Source organism: Canis lupus, chromosome 5 (genome assembly GCF_003254725.2).
Source record: "Canis lupus dingo isolate Sandy chromosome 5, ASM325472v2, whole genome shotgun sequence".
Taxonomy (NCBI): domain Eukaryota; kingdom Metazoa; phylum Chordata; class Mammalia; order Carnivora; family Canidae; genus Canis; species Canis lupus.
In genome coordinates, this window is record NC_064247.1 from 19355180 (window position 1) to 19373803 (window position 18624).

The 18624-nt window shown below is 47.6% G+C and overlaps 1 long non-coding RNA gene across 1 annotated transcript; it reads right to left on the reverse strand.

Moving 5' to 3' along the window:
* Nucleotides 1–5919: 5919 nt before the first annotated feature.
* LOC112671531 (uncharacterized) lies at nucleotides 5920–10955 on the reverse strand. The gene is made up of 3 exons (XR_003143674.3): nucleotides 10874–10955; nucleotides 10393–10495; nucleotides 5920–6068 (listed from the first exon to the last, which is right to left on the reverse strand). It is a non-coding gene; the product is annotated as an uncharacterized LOC112671531 (long non-coding RNA).
* Between the last annotated feature and the right edge of the window lie 7669 nt (nucleotides 10956–18624).

Consider the following 18624-nt stretch of genomic DNA (forward strand, 5'->3'; position numbering starts at 1 on the left):
AGGCAGCAGGGGCAGGCAGCGTGTGCCCCTAGCTAAGCAGGTGACCCGGCATCTCTGCAGACTGAGGAAGGGGACCTGGGGTTACCACGCGTCTGCTTCTTTGTCCTCATCTAAATATTTATTTCTCTCATCTAAATATTTAAATTTGAGTATTTAAGTAGTAATACATATATGTATGTATAATTAGCACTATGCCAACCTATTTATATATTTTTAATAGACATAATAAATATGTGTCATAAAACGTAGTAGTAATACATGATTATAGAAAAATATGAAGAAAAATTAAAATCATCTGTGGGCTTACTTACTGCCCAGAGACAGCCACTGTTAATATTTTGGTGTATATTCCCCTATAATCTTCTTCTCTACTATGTATACAATGAAGTAAATATACCACGCATTTAATTCTGCATCCCATTCCTTTCTTTGCTTAATATCAATTCATGAGCATTCTCAACACTTTCCTTTTAAATGTTTTCTTGGAAGAAGTGTTTCTTTTTCCTTTGTAAATTGAATAGGAATGGATCTATCCTTCAGATATCCAACTGTGCGCCAACAAAATTGTCTGAGAAGAGTATCGCTGTGAATTTGTTTGAGTGAATCCCACTCCCACTTCACCATTTGGAGTAGGAGCCGACTTTTCTACCTTGAGTGTGTTAAAAGCAACATGCACCTATAGCAAGCTTCAACCAACAAAACATTCTTATTCCTTTCAATTCTTTTTCCATTTGAATTTAAGTATGGCAGAGGCTAGGAACACTGTAGAAAGGAAGAATTTTCTGAATTGTAATTAAGTTTAAAAAAGATCATCTTGGGCAGGGACGAGTCCTTTTTGGTTTTATCTGGATTTTTCTCCTTATTCACGTTCGTGATGAAATCTGCATTTTGCATTATACCTTTCACCGATGGAGTCCTTTCATATGGCTGTTAGCCAGAGTCTGGTTCTGGAACGTTTGGTCAAGCTCGAGGAAGCTGGGCTACCTTTCCTGTAAGTCTGTGCTTCTTCACTGCACAATCCAGAAAAACAAGGAAAATCACCTCTAGGAATTCCTTTTAGAGGAATGGAGATGGGGACAAGTGGTAAAATAGAAGATAAGAGGCACCCCCTAAATTTCTAGAGAAGTTAGAGAGCTAGACACCCCCAGCCCAGAATGAATGCATTCAGACTCCAAGTTTGACAACAGGACAGAGCAAGAAGAACCAGGCCGCCCCCAGGCCTCCAGCCTGCCCCCAGGCTCCCAGCTGAGGTCTTAAGGGAGTCCAGACTCAGAAGGGGTGCTAGTGGATCCCTAAATGCATCCTCAAGTCCAGCATCTGGCTTGATGTGCAAAGATTCTTAGGCTCATGTTGTTTCCATTTTTGGCCATTGTCCCCTAGAAATCTGCTGCAAATTTCTAGAAGGATCTTTCCTCTCGTTGATGTGCTTTATAGAATCTGCATGGAGCATTATACCAAGCACTGACCGGGTCCCTCCATGTGGGCATCACCAGCTTGGGTGCTTGGCAGCAAGCCACCTGGGGTTTCCATTACAGTTGCTTCATCGATGATTCAAGAACAAATAACCTTTAGCTGCTGCCTTCCGCATGCCCTAACCACTGCCCCCAAATGCCCCATTTTGTCCTCCCCGGGGGCTCCTGGCATACACTCATGAGGCACTTGTCTCCTGCCCCAGGCCGAGGTCACTGTGTCCTGGAGCCCATTCCCTCCACCGAGCCCAGCCACCTGGAGATGGAGAGCAGGAAGGAGCATCGGGCACTGAGCTCGTTGTGCGAGGTGCAGAGCCCAAGCAGGGTGCACAGAGACAGAAGGTGAGACGACAGGAAACGGGGATCTGAAGAAGAAGGAAGAGAAGTAAAAAATAAAAGGAAGATGAGAAGAAGGAAAAAAATGGGCAGTAAACTGAGAAAGAAGAAGAAGCTAGGAGTAGATGCACAAGAGGCGCAGAGGGAGGAAGAGAAGAGAAGGCTGCAGGAGAGGCTGAGCCGAGAAGCAGAGGATGGGTTGGGGGGGCGGGAATGGCCCGAATGAGGCTGGCCCTCCACACTGCGGCGGGGTGTGTGCCGAGGCCCACGCAGGGGCAGCGAGAAAGCCTGAAGCCCCTGTCGTCTGAGCCTCAAGCCTTGGTTTCTGCATTGAGCTCCTGGGATCCTCTGGGACTGCCTGACCGTGCTGGGGTGGGGGTGGGGGTGGGGGTGGGGAGAGGATGTCTCGGTACAGTGTGTGCATTAGAGAATTAGCTTCTTAGGTAATAGGATTATAGCGAGCCGGGCAGGCCACGGCCTGGAATGGAGATGTATTGCCTGCGTGCCTCTCTGATGGAGCAGCAATCAAGTTTCCCCTGAAGAAATCTCCTATTAATGGATTTGATGGCACAACAGACCGGGGGTGGTTGGAGCTGTGGCCAGTGGCGGGGTGTAAATTGCCTCCAATGAAACTGTGGAGTCACTTTTGTCCCTTTTAAACAAGATAAAAATTAGTGCGAGGCCTTGATGAACTCTCCTTGGCCGGTGGGGACGAGGGAAAAGCAGAGGCCTTGGCTAATTTGATTCCCGAGCTCTGCCTGCAGACGGCCAGGCTCCTCCCAGGGAGTGGAGGCAGACACGCAGTCGGCAGCCACCCAGCGAGGGTAATGAAAAGCCCTGAGAATGCAGGAGCTGTAGGCCCGGGCTCCCAACACCAGGGCGAGGAGGACTGGCCTCACACATGGGTTTGGGGTTTTCTAGAATTCAACGCACCTGGGTCCAAATCCTAGAAAGAGCCCTGGGACTCGGTGTCATAAGGTAGTTACAAGCCCAGGCTAACGCTGGCCTCCACTGTCCTGCCCCTCAGCACGATGTTCCAGGTTAAAACAGAGCCCAGAGAGCCTCCGGGACCTGCCTCAGTTCCCACGGCCCATAAGGGGGGAGCTGAGATCCTGTAGGCCCCTGGCTCCAGCCTTTTCATTAGAGCCGTGTCTCCCATCTTCTCCAGTAAATTTTACTGGTCTCTAAAACTTTTACCACCAAAGAGCCTGACCTTTTAAAACCCATAAACTTAGAAAAATTCTGCAACCTGTAGTAACAGCTGGCCCCACCAGGCGCCCACCTGCTAGGGAAGGGCTGGGGAAGGCTTATGGCTTGTCATGGTTGTTCCGAATGGGAGAGGCCTCTTCACCCTCCCTTGTCCACTTGAGGAGGGGGGTCCATGGAGCCCTACTGGCTGCATATCCACACCTGGCACTGGATCATAGGGGCCCTATGGGCTCTGCCTCTCTTCTCTGAGGATGGCTTAGGGAGCAGGCAGGTGAGCCTTTCCTCCAGCCACTTCCAGGGACCCGACACACGCTGGCATGAAGGATGAAAGATTTAGGGGTGGTCTCCCCATGGGCATGGTGGAAGCCAGCAGGCTGGGAGGAGGCCTGACTCACATTTCCTAGTTTCTCTGCCCAAAGAGGCAGCAGTGGCCTTTACAGGGAGGAGACAGGAGGAGCAGTCTCTTCCCTCCTGGCCTTTCTTCCTTTGGTGTCCCATCATGTCACATCATGACTTTTTTTCTCTGTCTAGATCCTGGTCCTTGGAATGCCTGGTTCTGATCCACTCCACCAACAGTCCTTGTCATTTGCCAAGCACACTGTGTGCCAGGCACTGTTTAGCACACTGTGCTAAACACTTTATCACATTTAATCTTTATTTCCTATGAAGATGTTATGATTCCCATATTGCAGATGAGAAAATAAAGGCACAGGGAAGGGACACCTGGGTGGCTCAGTGGTTGAACGTCTGCCTTTGGCTCAGGTCATGATCCCAGAGTCCCAGGATCGAGTCCCACATCAGGCTCCCTGCGTGGGGCTTGCTTCTGCATCTGCCTGTGTCTCTGCCTCTCTCTCTGTGTGTGTCTCATGAATAAATAAGTAAAATATTTTTTAAAAAATTAAAATTTAAAAAAGGCACAGGGAAGTTAAGCAACCTGTGTGAATTACATAGCTGATAAGTGGAGAGCGTGGTGTTAGATCCCACAGACTCGAAAGCCCGGGTCAGTAACTGCCTGATGCCACTGAGTCCCAGAACATTCGGTAGAATTGAGACCCAGGTTGATTGGACTCTGGATCCAATCCCATGTACGGATGGGGGTCCCAGTCCTGCCTTGATTGCTGTAATTGAAAAGACAGGCTCATTGGGCTTACTCTACATAAGGCTGCAAATTAAAGATATATATATATATATATATATTTAATTTTTATTTATTTATGATAGTCACAGAAAAAGAGAGAGAGAGAGAGAGAGAGGCAGAGACACAGGCAGAGGGAGAAGCAGGCTCCATGCACTGGGAACCCGATGTGGGATTCGATCCCGGGTCTCCAGGATCGCGCCCTGGGCCAAAGGCAGGTGCCAAACCGCTGCGCCACCCAGGGATCCCTAAAGATATTTTTATTAAAGAGTAGTCGTGAGTAAGAATACATGAAAACTTTATGGACCCTTATGTTTTTTGTTTTCCCCAGTACAAAGTGGATTCAGAAATACTCCCCTTTACCATCCTGATCCCAATATAGTAGAGCCAGTCTCTGCAAATATGCCAGGTTATGGGACTTCACAATAAATTTGGGACCAGGAACCTCTGCATCCCCTCCTGGTATGGAAGTGATGTAGGGGTTTTGGGGTGTAATATTACTCTGTGGAGTCTGGGTGCATGGGGTGGGGCTTCCTTAGGAGGAATGGAGTTTTCTTATCATCTGTCACCTAGAGAAGAGGCCTTTTCCAGTCCTCCCAGCAGACAGGATGGGACTCCTGAAGGAAAGGGTGCAGTGAGGCCCTTTGTCTCAATATTGACCCCAAAGGTCAAGATGGCTGGATTTGTTCTAAGGAGCTCATATTACTACCCTGACCCCCCCCCCCCACTCTGTCCCCCATGCAGACAGGCAAGGAGGAGAAATGAAGAAACCCAAGCAAGGGGCCTGTGAAGTTGTGCTGCTCCTCTGGGATCCTCTAAAATATTGTGGGGACACGAGGAGGAATTTGACTGGTCTAGGACACCTGAGCACCCTGAGCCATACAAGACCAAGTATTTCAGTTTGCAAATACTCCTTTGCTTCCTTCCTCTGTCTCTTCGCTTAATATGTGTTAGTGCAGGGATTCCCAGCCTTCATCCACCACACTAAAGGGTGGAGAAGGAAGGGGACTTGGTTCCTGAATAGGCCAGTATGGCAGCAGCAGCAATGGTCTGGGAGAGACACGCACCCAAGCAAAGTGAAACCCAAGGGACGGTGCTGGGCTGCTTGGCTCCCCGGCCCACCTGCCTAGAGAACTTCCTACTGTGAAACTCTGCAGATTCAGGGACCTATCTTCACAAGGGAGGTGGCAATCCTTCACACAGGCTACGTGGGAATCATAGGTATGAGATACAGCAGAGAGGCAGGCCTGTCTTGCCTCTCTCCTGCCCTCCCCTCCTTCCTGGCACAGGAGGCTGGAGGTCTCGTTCCACATCCGTGCAAGTATCCAAGACCTGGATGCTCCAGCTTCTGGAGAATATCTCCTTCTTATATGATGAAGCTTTCCCCTACCTCATTCCCCAAATCTCCATCAAATTCTGTTTGTTGGTCACAAACAACAGAGCCAACTCCAGGGTGGTCTCCAGGGTAGGAAGCCACCCTGGAAGGTGCATCTAGAATTAGCAAGCTGGTAGCAGAAGCCAGGCCTTAGTGTGGCTGGCGATGGGTCATTAGCCCAGTGGTCACCCCACAGCTAGACCTGGAGGCAGAAGGTTCTTTGGCTTAAATTTCTCTTTTCCTTGAGCTCTAATTTCTAGAGATGAAGGGATGAGAGAGGTCTTTTTTCCATTCCCTTGCTTCTGGGAAGATTAGTGTCTTAATATATCGTTATTAGTATTTTCTGAAAATTTTTCAAAGAAAGAACCCTCACAACCCCCTTGGGATTCCAAAGCAAAGTCTCCTCTAATATTAAACTTTAATTGCACTTGGTACAATTTGAATCATTTCCTTTCATCCTGTAGAAATGAGTTCCATCTCCTCTCCATTCTCTCCATTGTCTCTGAGAGGTGGTGAGAACATCGTGATCATTTCTGGGCTCATCCTAAGGCAGAGAATAAAAATGTTTTACCAACCTTCATATGGCTCTGCATGTCTTAGAGTGCATTTTCCTGCATGTTCTCTCTTTCACTTTGATGCTCCCAAGAGCTCCCCGAGGTAGGTGACAGTGTCCCCATCTTATAGCTGAAGAGCCCCCACTCTGAGACACGTAGCGACCTGCCCAAGGTCACTAAGTCACTCAGTGTGGCTGAGCCTGGTTTAAATAACCTAAACCACAGACGTCTGGTGGCTCAGTGGTTGAGTGTCTGCCTTCGGCTCTTGCCATGATCCTGGGGTCCTGGGTGGGATCGAGTCCTGTATCGGGCTCCCTGCGAGGAGCCTGCTTCTCCCTCTGCCAATGTCTCTCCCCCTTTCTCTGTGTCTCTTATGAAGTAAAAATAAAATCTTTAAAAAATAAAATCTTAAAAAAATAAGAAATTAATAATAAAACCATAAGCCAAGCAAGGGTGCAGCACACGTGAAGATGTGATTCTCTCTTCTACGTTTTCCAACCGGGGGAAAGAGAGAAGAGAGAAGCACAGCAGCCTGCAGTGGTTATTGCTTTAGGGGCCGTGAGATGTGGGTCTGGGGACACGGTGGGGAGAGAGACATTTCTCTGTCTACCCTGTTACGCACTTAAATTTTGTATCTTGTAAATATATCATCTTAAAAAAAAACAACTAGTTGGGTTTTTAAAAGGAAGCAAGGGGAAGAACGGACTACAAGCTGGCTCTAGTCCTGCTTCCCTTGTAAACACCCTGTGTGGCTGCGGGCGAACCGAGCTGCCTGGGCCTCAGTTTTATCAGCTACAAAATGGGAATAAAGGAATAATTGCTCTGCCTACTAAATTCACCTGTCTACCAAATTCATGGACTCTTTCTGAGAGTAATCCAGGTCAGTAATTATGAATCTGGAATGGAATCAGCATCCCCTGGTTCAATCGTGCACGCCCCCTCCCAGATATTCCAAGACCCACTCCCTCTTCCCCACGACAGTTATAAAAATCATTAATTCATGTGTCATGAAAAAAGCAGACACTGGAGTCAGACTTGACTTTAAAGCTCGGTGGCTCGGTTTACCAGTCATACGAGGACCCTGGTCAAGACACCTAATGCGGCCAACCTGAGTTTTCTGGAGCTGAGAGTGGGGATAACACATGTATCCCCCCAGGGGCTCGGGGGGCCTTAAGGAGCGAGGGAGCCAGGACACGAGGACAGCACCCCGCACATAGCAGAGACTCAGAAGCTATTAGTTTTCCTTCCCATTATAAACAAAAGGGATCAATAGAATGCATAAATAAATGAAGTAATGGCTTGCGAACTCTCTAGAAGAGTTAAATACAGCAACGGAACCTGGACTGGACGGGGTGGCTTCGGAGCAGCTGGCCTGCAGCCCCAGAGGGGAGGGAACTGGGAGGCAATGGTGCGTCTGTGAGCCATCACCTGCCCCCAACGTCGAAGCCCTGTGCCCCTTCTGCACGGGGTTGTCACCGTCTCACACCCAACGCCGGTGTGTAGATCTTGTTTATCATCTGTTTCCCCCACTAGAATGTGAGCTCCGTGGAGCTTTACTCAGGTGTAACTGAGAAATAAAAATTGTGTACATTTGAAGTGTGCAAAGTGGTGATTGGATACACATATGCATTGTGAAATGATGACTACCATCCAGTTGATGAGCATATCCCCCTTCACAACATTATCTTTTTGTGTGTGTGAGAAGGCTTAAGGTGTACTCTCTTAGCAAATATCAGGTATACAATACAGTGTTGTTGCCCGTAACCACCAGGCTCTACACTAGATCCTCAGGACTTGTTCATCTTGTAACTAAACGTTTGGACCCCTGAACAATGTCTCCCCAGCCCCCAACTCCAGCCCCCGCAGCCACCATCCAATCTATTCTCTGCTTCATGAATTTAACCTTTTTTTTTTTTGATCCCACACAGAGTGATACCATACAGTATTTGTCTGTACTGTCTGGCTTATTTCACTTGACATAATCCCCTCCAGGTGCATCACATTGCAAATGGCAGGATTTCCTCTTTTAACGACAGAATAATAAATACTGCATTGTATGTATAGACCATATTTTCTTTGTCCATTCATCCATGGATGGACACTTAGGTTGTTTCCAATCTTAGTTACTGTGAATAGTCCTGCAAGGAACATGGGAGTGCAGATATATCTTCAAGTAGTTATTATACCCAGAAGTGGGATTTCTGGATCATAGGGTAGCTCTATTTTAAAATTTTCTTTAAAGATTTTATTTATTTATTCATGAAACACACACACACAGAGAGAGAGAGAGAGAGAGAGAGAGAGAGACACAGGCAGAGGGAGAAGCAGGCTCCATGCAGGGAGCCTGACGTGGGACTCGATCCTGGGTCTCCAGGATCATGGCCTGGGCCAAAGGCAGGCACTAAACTGCTGAGCCACCCAGGAATCCCCATTTTAAATTTTTTGAGGAACCTCCATACTGTTTTCCACAGTGACACAACTGATTTACATTCCCACCCACAATGCACAAGGGCTCCCCTTTGTCCGCATTCTCACAAATATTAATTTTTTTCTTTTTTGGTAACAGTCATTCTAACAGGTCTGGAGTGATACCTCATTGTGGTTTAGATCTGCATTGCTCTGGTGATTAGTGAGGTTGAAAACTTTTTCATGTACCTGTTGGCCATTTGAATATCTTTTTTAGGAAAATGTCTATTCAGGTCCTTTGCCCATTTTAAAGTCAGATTATTATTATTATTATTAATTATTATTATTATTACTATTATTTTGCTAGTGAGTTGTATGAGTCCTTTATATATTTTGTACCTGGAAATTTCATCAGATAGATGATTTATGGGTATTTTTTTCCCATTTTGTTGGTTGCCTTTCAATTTGTTGAGGGTTACCTTTTCCGTGCAGAAGACTTTTAGTTTGATGTACCCCTATTTGTTTAGTTTTGCCTTTGCTGATTGTGCTTTTGGTATTATATCCAGAAAATCATTGCCAAGGCCAATGCCAAGGAGCTTTTTCCCTATGTTTACTTTTAGGATTTTTATGGCTTCAAGTCTTACATTGAAGTCCTTAATGCATCTCAAGTTAATTTTTGTGAGTGATGTAGGGAAGGGGCCCAGTTTGGCATGTGGATAGCCAGTTTCCCTAACACCATTTATTGAAGAGATGGTCCTTTAGGAGCAGAGGTTTTTATTTGTTTTGTAGATTGTCGAATTTCTGGAACCTAGAGGAGTGCCCATCACATAGTAGATGCTCAATTAATATTTGTGTGTAAACAAATGAGTGGCATTAGTAGAAGGGAAGAAAAATGAGGCCAGTTAGCAAAAGTCATCTCTACCCTGGAGCTCTCCTGACCTTCCTGGAGCAGGGGTTGGGGGGGCAGGTAGCTGTCAACGAGGTTATGAGGATGCTGCCAGCCTAGTGCTGGGATCCTTGGTCACCTCCTCTGGTTCTGGGGATATATTGAGCACACTGCCATGGTCCTACTGTGGGCACAGCTCTGGTCTGTTACTCTCTTGGGCAGTGACACAGGGCGGCTTGGCTGGCTACCAAGTGGCTTGGAAAGTAATGCATTTCTTGGAATGGGGACCACCTGGGTCCCTGAGGTGCCACTAACTGGAGAGAGGAAATGCTCTGTGACATAGAGCCTATGGTCCTGTGTGAATAGATGGAGAGATGGACAATGGGGAGACGGCAGGCATGGGAGAAACTCCAGCATTGTTCCTAACAAGAGTGAAGCAGTGAGACCCCACAGGACTCAGGCTAAGGAGTGATCTTCCCACACCACCCAATAGAGAGGCAGGACCCAACAAGGAGGTCACATGGCCCTCCTACTTCAGAGGCCACTGTCTCATTCCCCTTGACATTTATGAGAAAACAATCTGCCTAAAGCAAGGTCTTCAACACATCTCAGCGGACACAACCTGTCCTTGTGTCAACGTCCTCCAGAGTTAGAGACACCAGGCTCCCTTTGGCCTTAGAAACTATCTAGTCCAGCCTCCGTCTGGCACCCAAATCTCTATGACATCTCCCATCAATGGTCTCTCAGCTTTTGCTTGCACACCTCCAGTGATGAGGAGATCTTTCATGACAATCCATTTCATTTTCGCAGAGATCTTTCTCATCCTGTCCCCCAAATGTGTTTCTCTAAAGCTTCTGCCCACCCAGTGCTATCCTTTGGGATATTCAAAAGTCTAATTTTTCATCGATACCAGGCCTTCCGCCATCATGCCTTCTCTTGTACAGGCCAAACCCTTCACGTCTGTCAGCAGAGTGGATCAGGAAGGACGTGGACAGGGAGAGAAGAGGCTGTGGATGACTCACCTTGGAATCTGCAGGTGTGTGCCATCTGCGGGGGGACTGAGCATGCTTGATGGAGTCCCCTGAATGGATGGACGAGTGAGTGAATCAGTGCAAGCTTCTCAATCTGTAAGTGAGGAATGTGAATCTCAGGGAGGCTAAGTGACCTCAGCAAAAGCCCTGCAATCCCCAACCCTGGAACTAGCTCCTAGTTCAGAGGACTTTCCAGAGTTCTATACTGGAGTGTTCAGAGACGTGGTTTTACTGTATTTTCTCTCTTTTCAGGTTTGGCCTGGTTAGCGCCACAGAAGTAGTCCACTTGGCTCCTGTTCCCTCTCTGTGCTCACTTGCTGTGGCCCTCCCACCATTCTGTCCACTCCACCTAGAACCTTTGCTCTCGATCTTTCCTCTCCCCAGAGCTCCCTTTTCCCAGGTGTCCACTTGGCTAATTCCTCCTCACCTCCTTCAGGGTGGACACAACCTGTCCTATTCAATGAGACCTCACCTGTTCAATGAGACCAATGCTGACTAATCCACTTAGTACTCTCACCAGCCTGCTCCCACCTGGGCACACCTGACCCCTCTTACCTGGCCTTATTTTTCCTTTTGTTCTATAGTTCTATCACCTCCTAACATTCTATGTGATTGACTTATGATGATTCCTTATTGTCTGTCTCCATTGATAGAATGTCAGTGCCATGAAAGCAGGGAGCTTTGGGGGTTTTGTCCACTGTTATATTCCAAGTACCCAGAATAGTGCCTGACACCTAGTAGGGGATCGATAAATATTTATTGAATGAATCTCCTACTTGGGAGAACCTGGTAGGGCCCCAGGTTTGAATCAGCTCCCACAGGACACAGTAGGTGCTGAATGCGTATTTGTTATTTTTTTAAGATTTTATTTATTTATTCATGAGACACACACACACACACACACAGAGAGAGAGAGAGAGAGAGAGGCAGAGACACAGACAGAGGGAGAAGCAGTCTCCATGTGGGGAGCCTGACGTGGGACTGGATCCCGGGTCTCCAGGATCACGCCCTGGCCTGAAGGCAGTGCTAAACTGTTGAGCCACCCGGCTGCCCACATATTTGTTAATACATGGATTAATTGATTATATGACAAGTCTTTGCTGCTCTGTAGCACTGTGTATCATGTGCTGCCTACATGGTTGAAGGGACAGATGTGTCACAGGCTCTTCTGGGGTTGCCCTACAGGTCCCACCATGGCCAAGGCCTAAAGGATGCCCCATGAGAGATCTGTGGAGTGCGCTGGTTCGTGGTTGCTCTTTGGCTTTCCAACCCAACAGATGCCGCATGTGGTAGGCTGGGTCATGGCCCCAAAGAGCCTCAGGTCCTAACCCCTGGAACCTGTGAATGTTACCTTATACGGCAAAAGGGAGTTTGCAGAGGTGATTGTGTTAAGGATCTTGAAATGGAGAGATTATTCTGAATTATCCTGATTGCCCTACATGGAATCACAAGAGTCCTTTTAAGAGAGAGGCAGAGGAGGTTTGATGATAGAAGAGGAGAAAGCCATGTGGAGTCAGGAGGCAGAAACCAGAGATGAGCTTGGAAGGTGAAGGAAGGAGCCCTGACCCAACATGCTCTGGTAGCCCCTAGAAGCTGAAAGAGGCAAGGAAACGATTCTCCCTTTAGAAACTCCCAGAAGAACCAGTCCTTCCAACATCTTGATTTTTACCCAGTGACCCTGATTTTGGACTTCTGACCTCTAGGACTGTAAGAGAACAAATTTGTGTTGTTTTAAGCCAATAAGTTTGTGGTGATTCATTATGGCAGCCCCAGAAATCTAATACACATCATTCTATAGGCAGCTCCCTGCTTCACTGCCACCAGCATAAACCTCAGGTATGCTTTTCACATCACCCAAACCGTAGACCCTGGGAGACCAAGGTTGGGGTAGGGGGAACGCCACAATGTCCTGAGTGATTTCACCCTGGTAGCCTTGTGTGGTTCCCAGTAGAGCCACCCATTTCCTCCTCTAGAGCTCTCCAAGTGCTGTAAATAGGCTCTGAAGCGTCTTGCTGGCCTAGAGTAGATTTTCAGAGCGGACCTTTCAATCTCCTGCTTCCAAGTATTTAATTAGTCCTAAATGAAGAGTCCTCCAAAAGCGTACAGCACTTTTGCACATTTGCTGACATAATCGCATTTGCTGTTGCCTCTGATCATCATCCTGGAAATGTTCCTTTCCTTCTGGCTCCCCCGGAGGTGGTTTTATGGGCACTGAGAGCAACAGTGTTTTTCAAAGCATGAACCCTCATCTCCTGGGAACTTCTGAATTCTATAGCGAGATTTGTCATTCCACAGAGTAATGGCTGAGTTGATCCGTCCAGAGTATTTCTGAACCCCACACATGATCACCATGTTTCCATGTTTCCAGGCTTGGGATTCTTATGGACTATGTCCTGTAGTCAGCATGACCACCCTGAAAGGTAGAATTGTTATTCCTTCCTTACAGATGAGGACACTGGGGTTCACTCTACTGTGGGAACCCATCAAGCATAAGGATTAGAAACTGGATATGGTTGTCATTAGTGTTATGCTCCAAATATTCTGGCTATCTCCTTCTCTGGGTAGTTGGAAAGATTGCCATTACTGGCGACATGGTGGTTGAGTGGGTTGCATGATGAGGACAATGGAACAATGAGTTAGTTTGTGAGTAGAAGAGAGAGGTATGTCTTCCAGGCCTATTGTGACCCTTTGAGGTCCTTTCCCTCTGCCAAGGTGACTGACAGTGTCCCAGATAGAAGCTGTTCCATCAGTCTGGGTTTCAGAGAGAGGACATGGCCCAGAACTGGAGCTGGCCTATGGTGGGCACCCAACATGCTGTAAGCCACTAAGATTTGGGGGTCCTGGGTCACCATAGCATAACCTAGCCTCTCCCAACTAACCCAGTTCCAATGTCAGCTCTGTGACTTTTTAGCTCCATGGCCTTGTATGAGTCCATTAGCTTCTCCAGGGCTTGGCTGGATGGAATCTAGCACAGAGTTCTGGGGATGAATGAGATAAGACGAGTAAGATGCTTATAGTATTAGGGCAGCTCCAGTGGCTCAGCGGTTTAGCGCCGCCTGCAGCCCGGGGTGTGATCCTGGAGACCCGGGATCGAGTCCCACGTCGGGCTCCCTGCATGGAGCCTGCTTCTCCCTCTGCCTGTGTCTCTGCCTCTCTCTCTTTCTCTCTCTCTCTCTCCTCTCTGTCTCTATGAATAAATAAATAAATAAATAATCTTACAAAAAAGATGCTTAGTATTATGTCTGTCATGTAGTAAGTGCTCAGTAAATGAAAGTTGTAGTCCCTATTGTTACTACTGTTATTATTATAAATGAAATTAATTATCCAGAGTCCCTGAGTTAGGAATGGTTGGTAGGGTGTGAGAAGAGGAAGACACCATACTTTTTTGAGCAACTATTATGTCTTTTATGCCTTCAGAGTCTTCATTCTGAATGTTGGACATCAAAATCCCTGTATTTCAGATGAGTAAACTGAGGTTCAGAGGATTATTTAAGTTGTCCAGCATCATTAAGTGGTGGAACCAGAATCTGAATTTATGTTTGGGTGACTTTCTCCCTACTATCTTCTTTATCTTCCTTGAAAGAGAGCTCACCCACCCTCTTGCTCTTTTGGTGGGAATGCAAACTGGTACAACCACTCCGGAAAACAGTATGGAGGTCCTCAAAAAGTTAAAAATAGAGCTACCTTACGACCCAGCAATTGTGCTACTAGGCATTTACCCACAGAATTCAAAAATACTAATTCAAACTGATACATGTATGCCAATGTTTATAGGAGCATTATCTCTAATAGCCCAATTATGGAAGCAGCCCAAGTGTCCATCGATTGATGAACGGATAAAGAAGATGTGAGATATATATATATATATATATATATATATATATATATATATATGAGAGTGAGTATAATATTAATCAGCCATAAAAAGAATGAAATCTTGCCATTTGCAGCAACATGGATGGAGCTAGAGAATATTATGCTAAGTGAAATAAGTAAGTCACCAGTCAGAGAAAGATAAATACGATGTGATTTCACTCATATGTGGAATTTAAGAAACAAAACAAACAAGCAAAGGAAAAAGAGAGAGAGAGAGCAAGACAAATCAAGAAACAGATTCTTAACTCTAGAGAGCAAACTGATGGTCACCAGAGGGGAGGTGGGGCATGGGGATGAGGGAAACAGGTGATGGGGATGAAGGAGCGCGCTTGTCTTGATGAGTACCAGGTGATATATGCAAGTATTGAGTCACTTTATTGTACACTAATATAACACTGTATGGTTACTCACTGGAATTAAAATAAAAACTTAAAGGAAGAATTCCCCCAGTGCCAGGCACACGTTACCCCCTTAAGCCCCACCTCCCCCACTCCACCCTCCAGCCAGCCCCATTACTTTCCCACATCAGCTCGGCTTGTCAAGGGCTCCAAGATGCCAGCCTTCTGCAGCCTCCTCCTCGAATCTGGACCGTGCGCATCCTGATTTGACCTGCAGGAGCCCAGCCTCATTTGGGATCCCTCCTCTGCCTTCACCTGCTTCTCTTTGCCTGGCCAGGGGAGCACATGGGGTTCTCAGGATTCTAGCCTAAGACAGCTTGCGTACCTTCTAACCCCAGGGCACTGGGGCTGGAGCCTCCTGCCCAGCAGGATAAGACCTCAAGGGAAGCACACTGCACTGGGAAATAGAAGAGCTTACATCTCCTCTGGGCTCTACATTGAGAATAATAGTCTCTTACCTTTGCAGCTTCAACCCCCAGGAGCTCATTTAGCTCTGCTATGCTCCTGTGACAGGGAGGCCAGCTGCTACTACCACCATCTCTCCATACACAGAGATACTAAATCCACCTAGATACCGAATTTCTGGATGCTCTGTGAGATAATCCTGAGTTCAAATCCTACTCTTTCATGTACTCATTGTGTGATATTAGGCAAGCCACTTAACCTGTGTGGCCTCAGTTCCTGTATTTTTTTATCCTACTGTAAAAACTAAACTGGATACAATATGAGAAGTCCTCATTTGTAGAGTGACACACAGTAAGTGCCCCACAGCTAGTGGCTATCCGTAATCAGCATCATTACCATCATCTTTATCATTATCTAGGGTTTATTGTTATCCTGTCCCAGCCTCATCTGCAAAACGAGAGTTTGAAACAAGCTGGTCTAGTTCCCCTCCAACTTTGAGTGACCACCTCAAACACACACGCACATGTGCATGTACATAAAGGCACACACACATGCAAGCACATATGCTGCCCAACGAGGCAGAACAAGGGGCCCCAAGCCTACAAAGCCAAAATGACAAGCCTGGGCTTCCTCCGTGTCAAGTTCAGGTGGCAGGGACAGTGCCATGGTGGCTGAAAGGCAAGAGGGTAGGGAGCAAGGGGAGGTGGCCAGATGGAACAGCAGGCTGTAGAGAGACCTGGGGCCTTGAGGGGAGCCCCAGAGCCTTCCCCCACTCCCCGCAGGCCTGGAAGCAGTGCCCCATAAAACCTAATGGATATGTGAAGTATCAGCATAAGGGAAGGTCTGGGAGGCAGAGAGAGCTCTCATCCCTCCCAGGAACCAGGGCTGAGACACAGTGGCGGAGTGACAGGCCACTTGCAGCCTTGGGGACCTGGCTGAGCAGACAGTGTAGGCTCCATCGAGTGGAGGGGGGCAGGAGCTGTGACAGCAGCATGGCTTACCCTGTCACCTGGGTTCCTCCCCTCCCTACCCCCATACCTAGGGCTTTCCTGGGAGAAAGCGACAAAGCCTTCCCCAACTGTAGCCTGGCTTTCCGGAAAACGGGCGTGCCTGGCCCTTCACCTGTATTCTGTGTCCCCAGTGCTCTGTGCCGGGCTCATCCTGGACGCAGGAAGGATGACCGTGCTGGGGTCCCTCCAGTCTCAGGGCCATCTCACTGGATGCAACAAGCTCTGGGGAGAGGCAAAGCTTTGGATCAAAGAGCTACATCTCTCTGGGAGGCTACTTTGTTAGAGGAGGCTCCTCCCTGAGAAGAGGGAGTCACACGACTGAAGTCCCTTGAGATACCATGGCCTGGACCCAGCAGGCAGGAGGGCGAGGGCTCGGCGGTTTGCCCTGTGCCCCGGGTGGGTTCCAGGGGAAAGGGGTCGCCAGAGCATTGCTGCCGGCAGCCTGGCCCTCCAGAAAAGAGGGTGTCTGCTGTCAGGGGAAGGAGGGCCCTTCACTCCCTTCTCCCTTGGATGGCACACACAGAGCCATCTCCGCCATCTGCCCACAGCCTATAATTCAGCCGCCCAGCTGCACCGAGTGCTTGACTGCTCTGATTGCGGGGAAGCCAGATTACTGAGTGAGCGGGTGATTGGCAGGTGCCCTGCGGGCCCAGCTGCCCAGGGAGCAGAGGCGGGCTCCACGTGACGCCGAGCTGCCCACGAACCCCAGCTCCCAGGCCTGCCGTGAGGCCCCCTCCAGGAACTCCCATGTGTCCCTGACCATCATTCTTAAGTCCGGGCTTCTGCAACTGCAGTGTGCAGACAGGTCCCCTGGGATCAGGTGAGAATTCAGGTTCCTGATTCAGTAGGTCTGAGAGGAACCAAGATTCTGCATATCTAACAGCTCCCATGCTGCTGAGAATGCTGATGCAGAGACTATACACTGAGTAGGAGATCTTTAGAGTTTATGTAGCTTGTGTGTGTGTGTGTGTGTGTGTGTGTGTGTGTGTGTGTGTGTAATCTCAATCTGTCTGGGCTCTGGTAACAGCCCTGTGGAAAGGTGGTGAATAATAATGATGACGATGATGTTGATAATTGCTATCACTCTTCATGCCTCCGGTGCAAGGTGCTGTGCTTAGCACTTTATAAATCTTACCTCATTCACTCCTTACAACACCTCGGTGATAGCGCTCTTTTTTCAGAATTTACAGATGAGAAGAAAAACCTGACATTCTGAGCTAACTCAGTTACTTGCCCCAGGTCGTGAACCTCATGAGTGGTAGCATTAGAATTCAAGCTCATCTCTTCTACGGCAGCCCGCCCCCCCCAGCCACATACAAGGTTAGCAAAGATGAGCCTCTTTTAAGAAGCCAGGGTCAAGGGTGCAAGCTCTGGAGTTAGCGCGTGCCTGACTCTAGCAGGATCCCCAAAAGCATGGAGTCTGGAGCCAGGCTGCTTATACTTGAATCCTAGCATTGCCACTTGCTAGCTTAGTGATCTCAGACAACGTACTTAACCTCCCTGTGCTTTTAGCTTCTTCAGCTGTGAAGCAGCAATGATAATACTAGGGTTATTATGAGGATTATATACACCATGAGGTCTCATTACACATACATATCTTGTAATATATATAATCTTCACAATAACCCTGGTATTATCTATCTATCTATCTATCTATCTATCTATCTATCTATCTATCATCTATCTATCATCTATCTATCTATCATCTATCTAATGAGATTACCTAGAGAGAGCAGTTAGAGAGTGTCTGGTGCAGATATGAGTGATGTTGAGCACTAGGGAAATGGGAATATTGATACAATAGAAACTATTACTTAACCACGTTTTTTTAGCATGTGCTGGACACTTTTCTAAGCATTTGACATATGGTCACTCATAATTCTCCTAGGAATGCTATAAACTAGGTGTAATATTAATCATATTTTATGGACAAGGAAACTGAAGGCACAGACTTCAATGACTTGCCCAAATCACATTGCTAAGTAGTGGTAGAGAGGAATTTGAACCTTGTGTGGTTCACCCAACACATGCTGCCACACTAACTGTTTACTATGTGTCAGGCCCTGTGGTAGGTACTGGAGCACAGCAGTGAGCACGATAGATTCCCTGCTCTCCTGAGGCCAACACTCTCGGGTCCTAGAATACTATCACCTCAGCACTCTGCACGGTGCTTGGCACATGACAAAGCCTCAATAAACATTAGCTCTGCTTCTCCTCTTACCCTCCTCTCTCTCCTGGGGCAGCCATCACCAATGGATCACTGCCTTCTTTCCCACAGAACCCACTTAGGGCCCCCAAACCTGTCTCAAGACAGCACTCCAGGCAGCCTCTACCAAACCTTTGGGTTTGCACGGAGGACAAAACCATGTCAGCTCTGAGCAACCATCCTCTAACAGAACAAATGAATGCTGGACTCCAAAGCCCATGCTGTCCGCCCCCTTGGGAGGAAGCCACAAGGTTCGGAGACAGGGGTGCCGAAGGCCTGTACAGGAAAGAGCTGAGAAGCTGAGATTAGTCAGGGAGGTGGGGAGAAA